Raw genomic sequence first — 21,002 nt, 5'->3', positions numbered from 1 at the left:
CAGAAGGTTTGAGGCTTGTCTCTGTGCTGTTTGGCATATTGTAAGCGGGATACTTTGTGGCATTTGCATAGTAATGGCTTTCTTCTGGTGACTCGACCATGCAGCCCATCTTTCTTCAAGTGCCTCCTTATTGTGCATCTTGAAATAGCCACACCACATGTTTTCATAGAGTCCTATATTTCACCTGAAGTTATTTGTGGGGTTTTCTTTGCATCCCGAACAATTTTCCTGGCAGTTCCTGGTCTACCTGACCGTGGTTTGGTTTCAACAGAACCCCTCATTTTCCACTTCTTGATTACAGTTTGAACACTGCTGATTGGCATTCTCAATTCCTTGGATACCTTTTTATATTCCTTTCCTGTTTTATACATTTCATTCATATTCTCTGAAAATAGCCAACAAATCATAAATTCTGCCAGGGTAAGTAAACTTATAAGCACAACTGTATATATATATGTGTGTGTGTGTGTGTATTTTTTGCACAAGTATTGGTTCATTTGTTTACATAGCATAACCAAGGCACAGAGCAATTTTTATTATCCAAATATTTCTGTGAGCTTTAGCATCAGGAAGATATATGCATCAATATCTACTCATCCTGAGAATATTGTTTTCCTGGCACATACTGTATCTCTGCTTTATTCTCTACTACCATTGATGACCACACTTTAGGAAAGATGGATGCTGTTCTGGCTACATGCCACGGCAAGAGCCAAAATCTTTTTTTTTCTTTTTTATTGAAGCACAGCCTGATGAATTATTACACACTATGCTGTGTTTAAATGTCCCATGTTCACCCAGCGCTCACCGACTTACTGTATTGCTGAGGCTTGTCCTTGCCTTAGGGCTGTGTTGGGTCCATCTGTAGGGAACCATGTAAAATGCTTTAGCAAAGCTTGAGTATTCTAAAGCCAACCCTTTGTTTGATTTTCTACTTTTTCTCATACATAAAACTATCATTGATTATGATCTGGTTTTCTAGTAGATACAGCATATGTTTACTTTAGCAAACAATTAAATTACTTCCTTGCTATGGAAGCCAAACCTACAGATCTGTGTGATTTGTGTATCATTTAGATGGGTTTGTTGGACTAGTATTAGTACAATACAGTCAGTACAATAGATGTGTAATTTTGATACATGTTGACCAACATGTACTGATTTAGTAAAGGGTAGATACAGAACATGCTGTCCCAATGTGAGCATACTAAGTAGTTGTAAAACAGCAGCCCTCCCAGACCCCCTAAAACTTACCTGAGCCCCCTCTTGATCCAGCGATGTCCACGAGAGCCTTGCCTCTTCGGGGACTCTCACTCCTGATTGGGTTTTGGTAGCAGCGGGAGCCAGTGTCAATCACAGTGAGTGAGCCAATCAGGAGACAGGGGAGGCAGGGTCGAGCCGCAGCTCGGTGTTTGAATGGACACAGAGCCGCGGGTCGGGAGTGCACCTGCTTGGGTGCCCCTAGAGCAAGCTGCTTGCTGTGGGGGCACCCAGCAAAAGGGAGGAGCCAGGAGCGCTGATGAGGGACCCAAAAAGAGGAGGAATTGGGCTGCTCTGTGCAAAATCACTGCACAGAGCAGAAAAGTATAACATGTTTGTTATTTTTAGAATAAGAAAAAAAAAACAATATCACTTTAAAACTGAACTTTAAGCAGATGCAAATGCACAAATTAACGTAACTCTGTATTTATTAATACATTCTGAAATGTATTTTGTAAATGTAAACGCTGTTAACAGCTTTTTTATACTTGTTATCAGCCTTTTGTAATGCAGCAGAGCTCAGACTGGGAGAGGGAGAAGCAGCACATTGAGTTATGCTGCGTACACACGACCAGTTTTGCTGTCGGAATAAACTCTGAAGGTTTCTTCGACGGAACTCCAACGGAATTCCGCTCAAGCGGTCTTGCCAACACATGGTCACACCTCAGTCCGACCGTCCAGAACACGGTGACGTACAACACGTATGACGGGACTAGAAAAAGGAAGTGCAATAGCGATCGCGCCACCCTTTGGGTTCCTTCTGCTAATCTCGTGTTTATCTTGTGTTAGTAGAAGTTTGGTGAGAGACGATTCGCGCTTTTCAGCTTTTGTGCTTTTCAGCTTTCGTGCTTTTCAGTCCATTAGTGCTCTTCGGTTTGTGCTTGTGGGCTTGTATCTGCTTTTCAGAGCGTGTAAACAGTTTGTATCTGTTTTTTCAGTGTGTTCTTGTCTGCTCGTTTCTGATTTTCAGCTCGCTCTTCACAGGCCTTGCTGTTCTTCAGTGCGTTCTGACCAGCCGACCGTTTTGAAGCCATGTTGCGTGTACGTACTCGTCGTAGAGTTCGTGCTGTGTGGAGGCTTGGTGTTTGGGTTCATTCTTTGACCCAAGTCCAGTCCATGAACAGGGTGGGGAGGAGTTCATGGACCAAGAATTGGTTACTCCAGCGTGACCAATTCTCTCATATGTCTTTGCTTTGTGAGATCCAGGAGAATAATCCTGATGATTTCAGGAACTTTCTCAGGATGACGGACCTCATTTTTCACCGTCTGTTGCCTTTGCTGACCCCTTATACTAGCAGGCAGGATACCTGCATGCGGCAAACCATAACACCGGAGCAGAGGCTAGTCGCCACGTTGCGGTACTTGGCGACTGGGAGAAGCCTGCAGGACCTCAATCTCAACAGGCATCTCCCCCCAGGCTCTGGGGATCATTATCCCAGAGACCTGTTCTGCTATTATTCAGGTCCTGCAGAAGGACTATATTAAGGTAAGTTTTGTCCTTTAACATCACATTCTATTGTATTTAATGATTGCTAATGTTTTGTATTTCTTTCATCATTTCCTAATTACCATGATTGTAATATGCTGTGATTGTCCCCTTTGTGCCCATGCATGTTGTAATCTTTCAATGCTGCTTTTTTGGCCTACATGCATATTTTCCTTCACTAACCTCCCCAGCATGCTATTCTGGGCCCATATACACCTATAGCCTAGTCACTTAACAATGTATTTTGTCAGCTCCATTGTAGTGCTTTACCCCAAACACCCCCTAACATCTGTACAAATGTTATTGTCCTTAAATTAAGGCAGAGTGCCAGAGGCTTTTTTTGGGGGGCCCAAACTTATCTCGAACCCTACCCTCCCTAAAATTTTTACAATAGAAAAAAAAAGGAAAGAGGAAACCAACCAGTAAGGAAATCCTGACAACTTTTGCCACATCCCAATTATAATTAGAAAAAAGGAAGAGGGTGCCTTCCTTTTTGTTTTAAATATTTGATCGTATATTCTATTCTATTTTGTATATGTTTATCCAATAAAATTTACACTTTTATATACATCTTCTATGATTCTATTGCCAATATCCTGCTCACTCTCTTACCCACACCATCCCCTTGGGGCACCCCCTTCCTTTTTTCAAAAATTTTTACAATGGGTCATCAGAGGGGGGGATTAATCTAATAAGTGGCCCTTATGTTTTTGTCTTTAAATACTCCTTAAAATAAATGTTATACTGATGATGGCCAAAAATGTTTGTGTCTAATCTGCTTGCAATGTTATGTGCAAAAGTACTAATATTATTTTTTCTGTTTTGACTCCACAGTTTCCTTCAACGCCACAGGAATGGCAGACTGTGGCCTCCCATTTTTCCGACCATTGGGACTTTTCCAACTGTGGAGGGGCTATAGATGGGAAGCACATCCACATCATGCCACCACCCCATTCGGGGTCATATTATTTTAACTATAAGGGGTTTCATAGTATCATGTTAATGGCGGTGGTGTTGGCACAATATGGGTTCCTCTATGTGGACGTAGGGAAGAATGGCCAGATGGAGGATGGAGGAGTCTTCGCCCAGATAGAGTTTTACCAACGGCTCCAGAGTGGTGGCCTGGGATTGCCACCTGATGCGGACAACTTTGATGGACTCCCGTTCATCTTTCTTGCTGATGAAGCGTTCGGTCTGGGCAAGCACCTGATGAGGCCATTCCCCCAGAGGACCCTCACCCCGGAGAGGAGGGTTTTTAACTACTGGCTGGCCAGAGCCAGAAGAGTCATGGATAATGTCTTTGGAATAATGGCCAGCCGGTTCCGCCTGTTTCTGACAGCCATACACATGGCGGAGTATAAACTCAACAACATAATCTTATGCTGCTGTATATTGCACAGCTTTCTACGTAAAAATTCACACAATTATCTTGCCTCAGTTGGGCCTGAGGCAGGACTTACTTCCAATCCTCTTACGGGCCTGGATACTGGCCGTCCTGGCTTGGCACCCCAAAGCGTCCGTGAAGTTCGGGGTAAATATGTTAATTATTTTATGAGTAGGGGGGCCATTGCAATGCCAGACAATGTCTAATTTTTAATAATAAAAAAAAAGATCTGATAAAATCTTGAAATTTCTTTATTGCTTGTATTTCTTTTTGGCTGTCACATGTAGTGCCAAGTGGATTTTCCTTTAGTAAATAAGCTCCATTGTCACTGCAAACACAAAATTACTTACAAAACTGGTATTGAGCATTGAAAGAAAAAGCCACACATTGTTGATTATCAACATTTTTACTCTGTGCTCATTCACGTGCGTTATAAAATTTGTAAGAAAAATATATTTTTTTTTCTCAATTTTATTTTTTTTAGAAACATGCATGTTTTGAAACATAACATACACATCTCTGGAACTTACAAAGTTCAATGTATAAAAACTGAAGGCAAAAATGATAGTGTCAAAAATGTCTTGATATTGCCTTCATCAGATGGGGTGATGTCACCCCTGTAAAACCCAAATTTTGAAGATGCACACAAATTGGGAGTTCAAATGGGTATTTCCCTCCTGGTCCCATGCCTAATGTCAACATGTGGTATATCCCATCATGGGGGATCAATAGACGTGTTTTGGGGGTGCAACCCCTTCCTCTCACCTGCTAGAGTTACGAGGAAGGGGTTGCACCCACAAAACACGTACATTGAGATCCCCTGATGGCAGATAGCACATGTTGACACACTGTGTGCATCTTCAAAATTTGGCTTTTAAAATGTACAAAAAAAATTGGTTTAGTCCAACAAATGGGAAAATGGATGGTATTTGAAAGGAATTTATATTCTCCCCAACACATCTATCATGTTCTTCATTTGTTGTTCCATAACATTCAGTTTCTTCCTTATAATGTCTATTTCACCATTCCACACCATGATGTCGTGGATGAACCTTTGGGCGCTGTCACTTGTGAAAGGTTCAGCTTGCTCTTCAACAACCAGCACATCACCTAAAAATTGGTTAAAAAACATGTATTATAAATATGCAGGCATACATAGATTACCTGAAGCTGGGGTGTCAGACACTCACCTGTTTGGGTGACAATCTCGCCCACTTCCTCCACCTCTCCTTTCTCCAGATCCTCAGGGGGCCTTGGGCTGATTTCTCCTTCTTGGTGATGTGGGGGGTCCCTGGTGTCCTCTGAGTGGTGTCCTCCGAGTCTTTTCTCCAATATGAGAATGAAACAAAATGTATACTTAGCACACAGATATTTGAGTCCAGAAATAGGAATATGAAACATTGCTAGGAAGTGGGGTACAATTGTCTGTTTTGGGCAGAGTTCCAAGTTGAAGACATGATTTTTTACCTTACCAAACCTGGAATACTTACCTTTTTGTGACAATTTTCACACATGGAGACACCCCAAGTATCCACTGGAGCACCTGTGCGGGACACCGTAAAAAGTTTGTTCTTGTGTCCCACACTAGTGCTCCTGTGTCCAGATGTGTAAATAGCTGCTGAGTCTCCTCTCCTTACCTTACACTGAATCAAGCTTGCATTTCATTCCAGTTCCAAACACATCTAGACAGCAATGTACAAAACTTAATTTTATACAAATAAGCATGACCAAATGTATTTAACCTGTATCTGCCCAAAACATCGTATTTAATGAGTGAACAGTAAAGAAAAGCACATGGCGCAGCATGCAAGTAATAATAATGATAGGAACACACAACAAGTACTTAATTTTTAGAAGCACTCTCTTTATTCTTCTATACTGATCCGGCTCCCTCAGTTTAAGGTCAGACCAGCGTTTCCTTATTTGCTCCTTGGAGCTTCGTACCCCAAAATTCTGCCGCAGACTCTTCACAACTTTCGTCATGATCTTGGCCTTTCGCAAATTAGGGTTGGTGTACGGTCCATGCTTCCCATCATAGTCGTTCCTCTGCAAGATGTACACCATCTCCACCATATCTTCAAAGGCCATATTGGAGGCCTTAAATTTCCTCCTCCTCGTTACTGGAATAATTTCCACACACCTGCTCTTTATCCACCATGTTGCTCCTACTGCGCGCCGAAGAGAGAAGGGGCGGGGAATCTTCGAGAAAGAACGTCAGGGGTGGGCGAAGTGGGCAGAGTTTCACACATGCGCAATCTATATCAAGCTAACACGCATGTGTCGTACGTACGATCTGCGTGTGAGGACGAACGGAAGTGGTGAGCGTCCTAAACTATGGTAAAATTTTAACTTGGCCCATCACAGTGGCCTATACTGCTTCAGGATTGAGGCCTATATTGGGATATGATAATGAGAGTTTAGGCTGACATTAGTGTTTTTGTCTTGTGTATTGTCTCACAGCAAAGATGAATCACTTTAAGGGTCCAGAATTCATGGCCAGTTTCATAGACAGATACAGGGAGATGAGGAATTTGTGGGAGGTGAAAAACACCTTATATTATAATAAACAAGCTAGGAGGTCATCGCTGGAGAAACTTCTGGAATTTGTGAAGACTCGGGTCCCTGATGCAAACATGAAGTTTTTGGACAATAAAATTGGGATCTTGAGGAACATGTATAAGAAGGAGCATAATAAGATCCAGAAATCACTCAGATCAGGAGCAGCAGCAGCGCAAGTGTATGTACCCAGGCTGTGGTACTTCAACAAACTGCGGTTTCTGGATGACCAGCCTGAAGCCATGGAATCACTTTCTACCCTTCCCTGCAGCCTACCCTCCACCCTTCCCTCAACCCCAGCAGAGGCTGACGAGGAACAACCTGGGTCTTCCATCCTTGAAGAAGTGGATGCGCCCAGCTGGAGCCAGGTATATTATTTGTAGACATATTTATTGTCCTAATATTAATGATGTTAACTAGATGTTATAATTGATAACTAATTAATGATTTTAAACAAAGTGATTTACATATGAATAGACAGTAGTGGCCAAAATGTTTGGGAAAGAAAAATGCTGGGGTCAGAATGATAGTCTTTTCTATTTATTAACATTCAGTTTGCAAGTCAGGAGCTAAAAATTGTGTGTGATTGATGAAGCGAAAACTAAAAATATGTCTCTTTTTTATACACAGGATGAGCTCAGCCAGGAGGAGGGTCTGGAAAGTGGCAGGCAGGAGGAGGCCATGCCCAGTGACAGCCAGGAGGTGGCCGTGCCCAGTGACAGCCAGGAGGTGGCCGTGCACAGTGACAGCCAGGAGGTGGGCGGGCCCAGTGTCAGCCAGGAGGTGGTCGGCCCCAGTAGGTGCCTCCCCTCTGACTTCAAACAAAAAGGCCCAGGAAGGGGACAATGACGGAGGAGGCAGCACTGGGCCTCCTTAGGGAAGCGAGTGATGTTCTTAGAGGCCCTCCTGACGCTGAAGAAGCCTATGGCTGCTATATAGCCACAAGATTGTTGAAATTGGAGGAGGGCCAACGCTTACTCTGTGAGCAAATTATTTTTGAGGGCCTTCAGAAGGGGTTGAGGGGCCAGCTGACAGAGAACAGCCACATATATGATCTCACCCATCCTCCTCCTCCTCCTCATCCTGCCACAAGTCCACCACCAGAGCCACAGCCTCCAAGGAAGGGTGCAGGGAAGGCTGCAGGGAAGGCTGCAGGAAAGGGTGCAGCGAAGAGAAGAAAGTGATGGCCTGGGTTCAGTCTGGTCTGACAGAAGACGCAGGCTGGTGTAGTACCACAGCCTGGGGACATAGATATCATCTGCTGCTGGTCCTGATCTCGGGGAGTCCTGAACCAGATTGAGCTCAAAATTGTATGGACTCCTCAAGATAAAAGTTTTTGTTTACACAGACTTGATGTGTGCCCTGGGGCCAAAAGGCTTTGCAAATTCCAAAAGTTTCTCCAGTTTTGCCTTCCTCTTTATTTTGTTAACCAGAATAAATGGATATTTTATTTTGAGAAAATACTCGCCTATATGTGTTTTTATTAAAATAGGACAGATTGTTTGTGAGTAGGCAGGTACATTTCAAAAAGACAATGTCAAATTAACAAGGGACATCAACCAACCTCCTTGAGGTTACAAAATACAAGATAATAATGTTATTGTGGTAACTTGACACACCAAAAAAAAAAATATTATGGAGATCACTAGAAAATAATTTTGCAATAATCCAAAAAAAGAAGATCTTGATGAAATAAATAATTCTAAAAAAAACATGACTATAAAATATATTTCAAAACATTATTCTGGAGATCTGGCTTTAAAATAATAAAAGATTATTCATGAGATCACGAGAAATAATAAAGAAATAAGTTAGTGAGAACTTTGTGTGAATATCAGCAGCAAAACAAGTTCATTCTTCTAGCATTATAAAGCACAAAAGAATGCGTTGCATTAAAAGATCACAGAATTTGCAGCGTGAGGAATGTGCTAGCTCCATTACGAATGCTAGTTTTACCAGACCGAGCGCTTCCGTCTCATACTTGCTTCTGAGTGTGCGTCATTTTTGGTACGTTGGAACGGCATACAGATGAACGGTTTTACCGATAGTAATTAGTTCCGTTGAAAAAATTTAGAACATGTTCACTATCTAAGTCCGTCAGAATTTTCGACGGAAAAAGTCAGATGGGGCATATACATGGTCAGAAAATACGATGAAAAGCTCCCATCTGACTTTTTCTGACGGACATTCCGCTAGTGTGTACGCGGCATTAGCTTTGCAGCACAAGTGCTGATAGGGTATGAGCAGAGTGACATAGAAAAGAGCTCATTAGAATGTAGCTTCTCTTTCAATATCCTGCCTGAAGTCTGGAACCCATGGACATTACCAAAGACTGGGTTTCCTGCTTTCTGATGCTTTGCCGGGCTCTAACTGCAGCTGTCTTCAGTTGTTCTTTGTTTGTGGGTCTTTCTGCCTTTAGTTTTGCCTTCAGCAAGTGAAATGCATGCTCAATTGGGTTGAGATCAGGTGATTGACCCGGCCATTGCAGAATATTCCACTTCTTTTCCCTCAAAAGCTCCTGGGTTGCTTTTGCAGTGTGTTTTGGATCATTGTCCATCTGTACTGTGAAGCGCCGTCCAATCAACTTTGCTGCATTTGGCTGAATCTGGGCTGACAGTATATCTCTAAACAATGCAGAATTAATTAGGCTGCTTCTGTCTTCTGTCACATCATCAATAAACACCAATGACCAAGTGCCACTGGAAGCCATGCATACCCATGCTGTCACACTGCCTCCACCATGTTTTACAGATGACGTTATGTGCTTTGGATCATGAGCTGTTCCAAGCCTTCTCCACACTTTTTTCTTCCTGTCATTCTGATACAGATTAATCTTAGTTTCATCCATCTAAAGAATGCTTTTCCAGAACTGTCTAATCTGACTTTGCTATTCTTCAGGCTTATGAATGGTTTGCACCTTGTGATTAACCCTCTGTATTTGCTTTCATTATGTCTTCTCTTGATTGTAGACTTGGACAATGATATGCCCACCTCCTGGAGAGTGTTTTCCACTTGTCTGGATGTTGTGAATGGGTTTTTCTTTACCATAGAGAGGATCCTGCGATCATCCACCACTGTTGCCTTCTGTGGACGTCCAAGCCTCTTTATTTTGCTGAGCTCACCAGTGCATTCTTCTTTCCTCAGAATGTACCAGACTGTTGATTTGGCCACTCCTAATGTTGCGGTTTTCGCTCTGATGGATTTCTTTAATTTTTAAAGTCTAATGCCGCGTACACATGATCGGACTTCTCGTCGGAAAAAGATATAATGGCTTTTCCGAAGGGATTCCGCTCAAGTTTGCCTTGCATACACACGGTCACACAAAAGTTCGCTGAACTTATGACCGTCAAGAACGTGGTGACGTACAACTCTATGACTGTTTTGCTTGCGTCTATCTAGCAAGGTTTCTCTGTGGTATAAGCAAGGAAGCTGAGATTTCTGCAGTGTGTAAATTGTGCTTTTACTATACAAAGATGCTGTACATACAAAAACTATTACAATATTAGGAATACAATACAAGACTGACAGATATCTATAACAAGCAAAATGCCTAGCAAACTGAACAGCCTATGGTCTATAATAGTACAAATACACTTAAAGGTTACTTATCTTCTGTTACTGTATGTTCGTGATCTCCATTGGCAACATTTCTCCTGGAGCATCAGGCAAGTTTCTTCTATCATGAGTGGCGTCAGATGTTACAGCATGATGGTGTGTGTGTCTGTGTGTCCCTACTCACCCCCTTTTATGTGTCAGGCTGTTTGCCATAGCTACCAAACAACAGAAAACATGCCTGTTTACTGTAGCTGTAGAAACAATGGACTGTTGAAAACTGCATCTACGTACCCATTGTCTAATCAGGCCAACACCTGACAATAATCTAACAGTCATTCTTTCAGTTTGAAAACCTCAAACAACTAAATCTCTTTCTTGTGTACTGTAGCAATAGAGACAATAGCCTGTTAATTGAACTATCAATTAAATACAACAATGATATTTACCCCCATTGTATAAAACAGCATTTGTTTGAGAAATCTACTCAAGCCAAAAACTGACAATATCTCTATGACCAACCACTATTGTGTAATGTTATGTCCCATGTATTGTACGTCTGATTAATAAAAAAAAATCATATTGTAACAAACGCAACACATTCCGCCCTAGATTTTTTTTTTTCTCAGACTACACACAAAATCTCTTCATTACTAAACTCATTCTAAACATTAATTTTCCTTGAATGCAACACCTCCCATTTCTGTCAGTGAGAAGGTGTTTCAGTCTTTAACTAAAAAAGTTCATTAGAAAGTCCATTCTAAAGTTCTTTAGAAACAAGTCCAGGCTTGTAATACATCAAAGGCCTTGCTCTCCACAGCTCTTGCGATCTTCCGTCATTCTTTCCATCATGTAACCACTTTTCTCTGGTCTTCCTATGGATCAAATCGGAGACAGCCTGTGGAGTCGAAAACAAAGCGGATTATCTGTCCCTTCTAATAATACATAAACAGTAGATCCAGCCCCTTCAGCTAAAATCTCACCTCTAAGTGACTTCTTGCCTGGATATCTGACTAACACTTTGCCCCCTGCCTGTACCCACGTCTGACCCTCCCAAAGAACATCAATAGGGAGGAGAGGAAAAATACTGATATTTCCCAGAAGATCACTGCTGTTTATTTTGGAAGGTTTGCTGTTATGTAGCCTCACTTTCCACTCTTGCTGTGAAGTATCCACTAACCAGTCAGAGTCCCAGCCACTGTCTTGAAGCTCATCTGTCAATGCAAATGTAACTTCAAACCTTCCTGCCAGATTCCCTCTCATTCCTAGATAGGCTTCAGCTTCAGATACGTCACTCTTGGTTTCTATGTCATGGGAAGCAGTAACATGGTATCTGTTAAGCCCTGTTCTTTCAGGAACCTTACATAAATACTGAACTCTGCACTCCAGCTGTGGAATCTGTGCCCCAGCCCCTACCATCCTCTCATATGGTGTGCTTTTGGCTATTGGCCTAGAATTTAACAACATGACTGCCTGTGTGAGGACCCGATCCCACCCCCTTAGTGTATGTGTGGGTGTAAGTTTGCGTATCTGGTCCTTCAATAGCCAGTTGTATCTTTCAATCAAACCAGCTGCCTGTGGATGGTATGGCATATGTTGCTTTCTGCCCCAACTGTCCAGATTGCTTGTGGGCCCAGTTGGCCAAGTTCATCAAGACAGGATCAATTGGCACAACTGCCTTCACTTTGGCGATTTCATCTGCAACAATAGTTCTCAAAGTCTGGGACTAGGGGCACATGTGCATCAACATGCCCCACTTTTATGGTGCGGGAGTGAGCTTCCTTCCAGATGTAGTCCCAGACTTCCTTGCCTCCCCACACCACCTTTCCATGAATCATCCATTCAGTGGACTTCCACGTGGGCATCCAAGTTGTCAGTCCTTTAAAAACCGCCCAGCTGTCAGTGTAGATAGTGACATGGGAAGAAGGATCCTCCTGAAGAGTCATCACCACCACTTTCAACTCTGCATACTGACTGGACCCTCCAATTCCGGAATCCTGCAGGACTGTGTCTGTAGTTGGGTTGTAGGCTGCTGCTGTCCATTTACGTCCAGACGAGGTGACTATGGCTGAACCATCAGTGAACCACGCTGACTCCTTCATGACTTCTGACAGAGACTCAAAGGGTGGAGCCTCTTGAATGGGGAATGACTGCAGCACAGGAATTTCTTCTTCTGGCCGGGTGCTGGTAAAAGTAACAAGCCCTGCCAACTGTTTTGAAATGTCTCTAACATCCCCAGCTGCAATACCCCCTCTTTCTTGAAGGTACCACTTCCATTTCATCAGTGTCTGGTTCTGGGCTACAGCTGCCCTAGTGGTCAGTCCATTATCTCTCACCCATCCTGCTATTGGCAATGCAGTATGGATGGTGACTGTGTCCTTTCCTGTAATGGTCTCTACATGTTGAAGTGCTGTGTAGCCCCCAAACAGGTACTTCTCTAGGTGCGTGTATCTCTTCTGTGCCCCTGTCAGTTGTTTGGACCAAAATCCAATGGGTATTGCTCTCTGTCCTTTCTTTTCATTTGGCTGCCATAGACTCCAAGATATGGTACCATTCTGCTCCACTACATCTAACTGAAATGGTACTCCTTGTCTCACGGGTCCTAATCCCTGATGCTGCAAAATAGCTTCTTTAGCAGCCAGGAATGCAGTCCGCTGCTCTGAACCCCATGAGAACTCAGTCTTTTTTCTGGTGATATTATATATAGGCCTCAGAATCAGTCCAAGATGTGGGATTAATGATCTCCAGAACCCCACAACTCCAACGAACTTCTGTGCCTCTTCTTTGGTAGTAGGGGGCGACAGAGCCTGGATAGTTTGCACAACTGTCTCTGGAATTTTCCTCTGCAGCCCAGTCTACATCATTCCCAGGAATTTCACTTCCGTGGCAGGTCCTTGGACTTTGTCTTTGTCGATAGTTCACCCTCTGTTCTCCATGTGATGTATCAGCAAGTGCAGTGCTTCAGTTATATCTTCGTTTGTTCCAGAGATCATGATGTCATCAATGTAGTGGAACACAGCGACTTTCAAACTCAGGGTACTTAAATCTCGGGAAATCAGTCCATGACAAATCGTTGGAGAATGAAAATAGTCTTCAGGAAGCACGGTGAAAGTGTCCTGGCAGCCGTCCCACACTATAGCAAACTGGTCTTGACACTCTGGGTCTATCAAAATCGAAAAGAAAGCATTAGCCAGGTCTATCACAGCATGATATTCTCCTGCATTTTTAGCAATTTTCTCAACAATTGAGATCATATCTGGTACAGCTGACTTCAATGGAGGTGCCACTTTGTTTAGACCTCTGTAATCCACAGTCATTCTATATGTCCCATCAGGTTTTTTTTACTGGGAACACCGGAGACGAGAAAGGACTTACAGCAGGTCTAAGGATCCCTACTCCCAACAGTTCTTGAATAGTCTCCCCAATTTCTTTGTGGCCTCCAGGAAGTCTGTACTGCTAGAGACAGACTGGCTTCTCTGGTGGAGGAATGTAGACAGGGGTCCATTTCGCATGACCTCTGACCACATCCTTCACCGCCCTAATCAGATACGCTTTATCAGGATACCCGAATGTGAATGTACCTCTTTCAGTCTGAATTGACTGACCTTGAAGTACATCCATCCCAAGAATATTTTCGGGTAACTCTGATACCAAAACATTTGTCATAAATCCTGATCCCTTGCCAATAGCCAATTTCATCCGTATCCTAACTGCTGGTGTAGTTTGCCCTCCCAAACCTTCTACATAAATCAATTCTCCTTTGTGATGGGAAGGATTTCCTTGAAAAAGTGTAACTTCGGCTCCGCTATCAACTAAAGCCATTACATGTGTAGGAGAAGATGACTTCCTCCACCATACAGTGCATATGGGCGTCGGTCTCCTGCTGTCACTGCCCTCACGGCTATTACAGGAGACTCACCTTCCCTTCATAAAGGATATGGAACCTCCCAATCCCCTTTTCTGATTCTCTCTAACTCCTCCCCAGGATAAAGGGATTTGGGTTTGAGTTCATGTTCAGTTTTGGGAATTGAGTTGGTGCTAACAGGAGGGGTCTGTTCTGTTTTCTCTAACTCTAGGCTGATGTTATCTTCACTAGGTGTAGTGTTTCTAACCCTGACAGTTTTCCCTACTAAATGTTTCCACCTCTTCAGCATTTCTTCAGTAGAAATCCCATCTATCTCATCTTTAGGTACTCCTGCCTTTAATAGGTCCACCCACATTTCTTTTCTAGAAATAACAATCCTGGCTTTCTCTTCACCTCCTGTCTTCTCTACCCTATTACCTTTCTTCTCTGTTCTTTTCTGCTTGTATTCTTCCTGTCTGGCCTTGACCTTATCTACTGCCCTGAAGGTTTTGTCTTAGTCTCCTCTAGCTCCCCCAACTGGCTTAAAAGGGTTGTGGCTTCATGAATCTTGCTGTTTAATCCCAGGCCTCCCAACAAGGACAATAATGGAGCCCTGAGATTAAATTGCGCAGACTTTATCAGCTTAGAGTGCAGAGCAGACGTAAAGGGTTCCATATCTGGACCCATCCATTCTGGAAACGTATTTAATCCGGTTATACAACCCATCTCACGTAACCTGGAAATACCCTCTCCTATTGCTCTCCATGAGTAGGTATTTTCCAGGTCAGTAGGACTAGTGTATACTCGGACTATTCCATCTCTCACAAGGTCTAACAGTGAAAAATTAACGCTAAACTCTCGGGCTTTTCGCATTGCCTGACGCAATTGTGGATCATGGGTTAACGCTCCCATAGTTACTGCTTCCTTACCTGACAAAACAACACTGTCCGCCCCTTCATCCCATAAGCGTAGGAGCCAGGTCAATAGGGGTTCCCCAGACCTTTGTTTGTATTGTTTTGCCAGCACATGGAGTTCAGTTTGTGTAAACTCCCGTACTTCTTCAAATTCAACATCTCTGGGGTTGCGATAATGCACCTCCCCATCTGCCATATCCTCTCTATCATGTTGCCGTTTCCTATGCTTAGTAATGAGAGGTCTGGCATACTTTTTCTTTCGCACTAGCAGATCATCATGCAAAATATCAAATTCTATCTCCTCATCCTCACTATCATATGAGGAAAGCACATTCTCACAATCCCAATTTTTGGGATGTGACAATGGCAATTTTCTTAAGGCATTAATTGATTTGGTTATGAGGGCTGCACACCGCTCTTGTAAATCATCAGCCCGACTAGCAGTTGAACGCACACACTCTGAAGCAACTGCTAGCTAGCCTTTTAATACCTTAACTTCTGCCTCTGCCTTCTCCCTTCTCTGTGATTCAGTGTAAATAGCATTAAGGAAATACCAGCCCACTGTGGACAATGTCCTCTTCTCTTTTTTACTTAAATCCAACCCCTTAAGGCTAAAATCTACAAAATGATCTGACACTTTATCACCCCAAGTCAGCTTCAAGAGAGAAGCATACTTCACAAATTCTTTAGCAAGAGGCTCCCACTTATTGTCTCTGGCCCAGATAGGTAAGCTGCACACTTCTTTCTGGCCACCAGAACCCTCTGCAGCCTTGCTTTTCCTAAACAGCTTACACAGCATTTTACCTAGCACAAGCTACACAACACACTACAGAAAAAACAGGTCTGCTTCAATTGAACTATCAGACCGTGGCACGAGCCCCCAAATGTTTTGCTTGCGTCTATCTAGCAAGGTTACTCTGTGGTATAAGCAAGGAAGCTGAGATTTCTGCAGTGTGTAAATTGTGCTTTTACTATACAAAGATGCTGTACATACAAAAACTATTACAATATTAGGAATACAATACAAGACTGACAGATATCGATAACAAGCAAAATGCCTAGAAAACTGAACAGCCTATGGTCTATATTAGTACAAATACACCTAAAGGTTACTTATCTTCTGTTACTGTATGTTCGTGATCTCCACTGGCAACGTTTCTCCTGGAGCATCAGGCAAGTTTCTTCTATCATGAGTGGCGTCAGATGTTACAGCATTATGGTGTGTGTGTCTGTGTGTCCCTACTCACCTCCTTTTATGTGTCAGGCTGAAACAATGGACTGTTGAAAACTGCATCTGCGTACCCATTGTCTAATCAGGCCAACACCTGACAATAATCTAACAATCATTCTTTCAGTTTGAAAACCTCAAACAACTAAATCTCTTTCTTGTGTTCTGTAGCAATAGAGACAATAGCCTGTTAATTGAACTGTCAATTAAATACAACAATGATATTTACCCCCATTGTATAAAACAGCATTTGTTTGAGAAATCTACTCAAGCCAAAAACTGACAATATCTCTATGACCAACCACTATTGTGTAATGTTATTTCCCATGTATCGTAAGTCTGTATAATTAAAAAAAATCATATTGTAACAAACGCAACACAATGACGAGCCAAGAAAATGAAGTTCAATGCTTCCGAGCATGCGTCGCATTGTTTCCGAGCATGTGCAGGAATTTTGCGAGTCGGAATTGTCACAGACGATCGCATTTTCGGATAGGAACTTTTTCTGACCGAAAAATTGAGAACATGCTCTTAATCTTTTGCTGGCTAGAATTCGGCCAGCAAAAGTCCGATGGAGCATACACATGGTCGCATTTTATGACGAAAAACTCTCATTGGTCTTTTGCGGGCCGAAATTCCGATCATGTCTATGTGGCATTAGAATGGCCTGTTTCACTTGCATGGACAGCTCCTTTGAAGGCATGATGCAGGTTTACAGCAATAGATTTGAAATGCAAATACCACACTTATGCCCCGTACACACCATCCGACTTTTTTCGCTTACTAGTTGCAAATAGGAATTGAATAGGTTACTAAGGTCACGAAAATTCTTGTACGACAGAAATAAAATCAAAGTGATGTCATGTAATGTAGTGTATTTGCATTATATTTTCAGACGACAACTGTACCGACTGAACGAAAATTGTACGTTCTGATATCGTACGAGGAAAATTTTCGTGCTTGTCCGATCGAATAATATCAGATGAACTGTTATGATCGCCTCTCAAAATCTCTGTACTAACGATCCGATTATCGTACGATCGTGTCGAATTTGGTATTTTTCGTCCGATTTTTGGATCGTGTGTATGGGCCTTAATCCACTCCAGACCTTTTACCTGCTTAACCACTTCAATACAGGGCACTTACACTCCCTTCCTGCCCAAGCCAATTTTCAGCTTTCAGTGCTGTCGCTGTTTAAATGAAAGTTTAAATCATGCTACACTGTATCCAAACAGATTTTTTTTTAATTTTGTTCCCACAAATAGAGCTTTTTTTGTTGGTATTTGATCACCTCTGCATTTTTTATTTTTTGTTAAACAAATAAAAAAAGACCTAAAATTTTGAAAAAAATAAAAGTTTTTCTTTTGTTTCTGTTATAAAATTTTGTAAATAAGTAAGTTTTCTCCTTCACTGAAGGGCACTGATAAGGCGGCACCGATGAGGTGGCACCAAAGAGTTGGCACTGATAGGTGGCACTGATGGGCACTGGTAGGCGGCACTGATGGGTGGCACTGATATGCAGCACTGATGGGCATTGATAGGCAGCACTGATGGGCACTCATGGGTGGCACTGGTGGGCACTGATAGGTGACACTGATGAGCACTGAAAGGCTGCACTGATGGGTGCTTTTGGGTGGCACTGATAGGGGGCACTGCCGGGCACTGATAGGTGGCACTGCTACGTGGCACTGATATGCGGCACTGATAGATGGCATTGACAGGCATCACTGATGGCACTGGCAGGCATTGGGGATGGGCACTGATTGGCAGTTGCCTGGGCACTGACTGGCATTTCCCTGGTGGTCCAGTGTGGTGGCACCCCTGGTGGTCCTGGCGGCATCCTGGTGGTCCTGGGTGGGCATCCGAGTGGGGGCTGAGCTGATAAACAATCAGCACAGACCACCCCGTCAGGAGAGCAGCCGATTGGCTCTCCTCTACTCGCGTCTGTCAGATGAGAGTGAGGAAAAGCCGATCAACGGCTCTTCTTGTTTACATCGTCACCAGCCATGATTGGACACGGCTGATCACGTGGTAAAGAGCCTCCGTCAGACTGACACACCACACCACCGATCGCCGCGATGCGCACCCCCGGGCGCACGCTAGAGCGGTCATTCTGGGAGGCCGTCATATGATGTTCACCCAGAACGAGAGCCGCGCTATACTGTATATATATCATGTGTGTATTTTTCTGTTTTCTTAGAGTTGAGCTTTAAACATTTTCTGCAACACAAAACTGTATAAAAACACATTTAGAAAGTCACATAAGGGCACTAGAGAGCAAAATGGAAAATCACGTTCACAAAGAAAATCTTTTGCATAAACCTTAAAGCGGAGTTCCAACCAAAAATGGAACTTCCGCTTTTCTGGTCCCCCCCCCCCGGTGTCACATTTGGTACCTTTCAGGGGGGAGCAAATACCAGGCTAATACAGGTATTTTGCTCCCACTTCCGGGCATAGATACCCATGCCACCCGCGAGTATCTATGCCACTTCCCGTCGTCCCCCCCCACTGTATTCTCACACACGGGTCCCAGAAGACAGCAGGGACCAGTGGGATAGCGCAGCGTGAGTCGCGCATGCGCAGTAGGGAACCAGGAAGGGAAGCCGCAAGACTTCACTTCCTTATTCCCTTGCCAAGGATGGCGGAGGCAGCACCTGACAGCCGAGGGATAGATCGGCTTTGGGTGCCAACATCGCTTTGGGCTCCCTGGACAGGTAAGTGTCCATATTTTAAAAGTCAGCAGCTGCAGTATTTGTAGCTGCTGACTTAAAAAAAAACAAAAAAAAAACAAAAAAAAAGGCGGAACTCCACTTTAACCGTGCAATGTGTTTTGCATATAAAAAGGTGTCTCAAAAAGATATCTAATATCAGGAAAATTACAATTTTTTTTCTAATTTGATATGAAATATAATTTATCCATAAAACTTTTGTAATGTAACATCAATTGAAAAAAAGGAAAAAAATCATTTGAAACTGCAACTCAACATGATTTATTTGCAGCCACTTAAGCCATTCACCATGGTGATACACAACACTACCACTGCAGCAGGAAAACACAGTACCGCTTTGCTTCTTTATTTACTGTGTATACAGAATGTGTATGCACTCTCTTCTTTTTTCTCTTCAGGGATTCATTAGCACATTTTATGAGACAAGGCAATCTGTGAAAAAAATGTACTTTTAGGCTATGTTTCCACTAGTGCGTCCCCAAAGTCGCGCGATTTTGCCGCAATTTTTTACCGCGATTTTACCGCAACTTTTTACCGCGATTTGAAGCAATGCCTGTATCTATGGACCTCAAGTCGCATCAAAGTGGGACCAAAGTAGTGCAGGGACTACTTTGAAGTCGCTGCGACTTGAAGTCGCACAGATATGAACGGTACTCATTGGAAATCATAGGAAACAATTTGTCATGCGACTTTTCAGTCCCAAGTCGCATGAAAAGTCGCACTAGTGGAAACAGAGCCTTAGGGTAAATAAACATCATTTTTAAAGTTCCAAAAGAAAATCTGATGTCACTTTCTGCAACCATGGCGATACCAGTGGCAGTGTACTGTAATCTACAAATTGCCCCCAAACATTTAATTTTCTGGTCTTGTGATTGGCTTGCCTTTTTTGTCAGCAATTTTTTTCTTATTACAAAACTGGAATTGATCATGTGATTGTAGCATACAGACCCTTCGACTCAGCACTACCAGGACCAGGTCTGTTCCTGTGTGTAAGCAGCTGATTCAAAATAAATTGGCTGTCCTAATGTAACACAAGATGACGTGTGATACAGTGCACATTAACAAAGTGCACAGGAACAGAGATGTGTGAATCAAGCCCATTGAAAGTTATATTCTTGGCAGCTGTATAATTATCCTGAATCCTTTTTTTTGTAAAAAAATTAGTATTTTATTTTTCTAAACAAAACTTATCCACAACAGCAGACTGTAGCTGCTGAAGAGAATCAAAGCTTATCGGTATGCAAGTGCCATCTGTGGGCAAGATAAACACTTTTTTGGATAAGGTATGGGGTGTGGTGGTGAGCCTATAGATCCCAGAAAAGACTCCTCACAAAAAAGCAGGTACCTGAGTAAGTAGCACAGCTGCAGGGACAGACAACTATTCTACATACAGCCTATGGTAAGGAAACTTTCAATTCCAATTTTACTCAGTAGGCTGTGCTGTTTTATATCAAATTCTCAAGACTGCTTTATCCTATGTACCATGCTGTATTCTACATACTCTGGACTTTATTACTCCATGCATAATCAAAATGTTAAGTAATCTGGATTGCTTTATTCTGTACACCGCATGATACGTCACATAATCCAGGCTGCTTTACTTTGTACTCAATACATCATATTATATACCCTGGACTGCTTTTTCCTGAATGACGTGCAATACACACATAACATACTGTGGAGGGTTTTATTCTGTACATGCTCCGAACTGCTTTACCCTGTATGCCATGCTATACTTTATATATTCTGAATGACTTTACTCTGTATGCTATGCTATTTCACATACTCAGTTTGGGGCTTTTACTCCACACTAGCTGTTTGCTCTTTCACAAACCAGCAAACTAAATGGCTTCTTTGCCTGCCTGCTGCTCCACCACGCCACTGGCTATGCAAGAAGCCATTCATTAGTGGCGGTATTACAGTTCATTCCTGGCCTGAATGTAAACAATGGGACCAGGGATGCTGGCTGATGCAACTGACTAAACATGACCAGGCTGCATAGTGTCATCAGTTGCTAGGATGGTAGCAAAAACTTCCTAGCAACCAATA

This window comes from Aquarana catesbeiana, linkage group LG05 (genome assembly GCF_042186555.1).
Source record: "Aquarana catesbeiana isolate 2022-GZ linkage group LG05, ASM4218655v1, whole genome shotgun sequence".
Classification (NCBI taxonomy): Eukaryota; Metazoa; Chordata; class Amphibia; order Anura; family Ranidae; genus Aquarana; species Aquarana catesbeiana.
Note: the sequence above shows the minus strand (reverse complement) of the source record.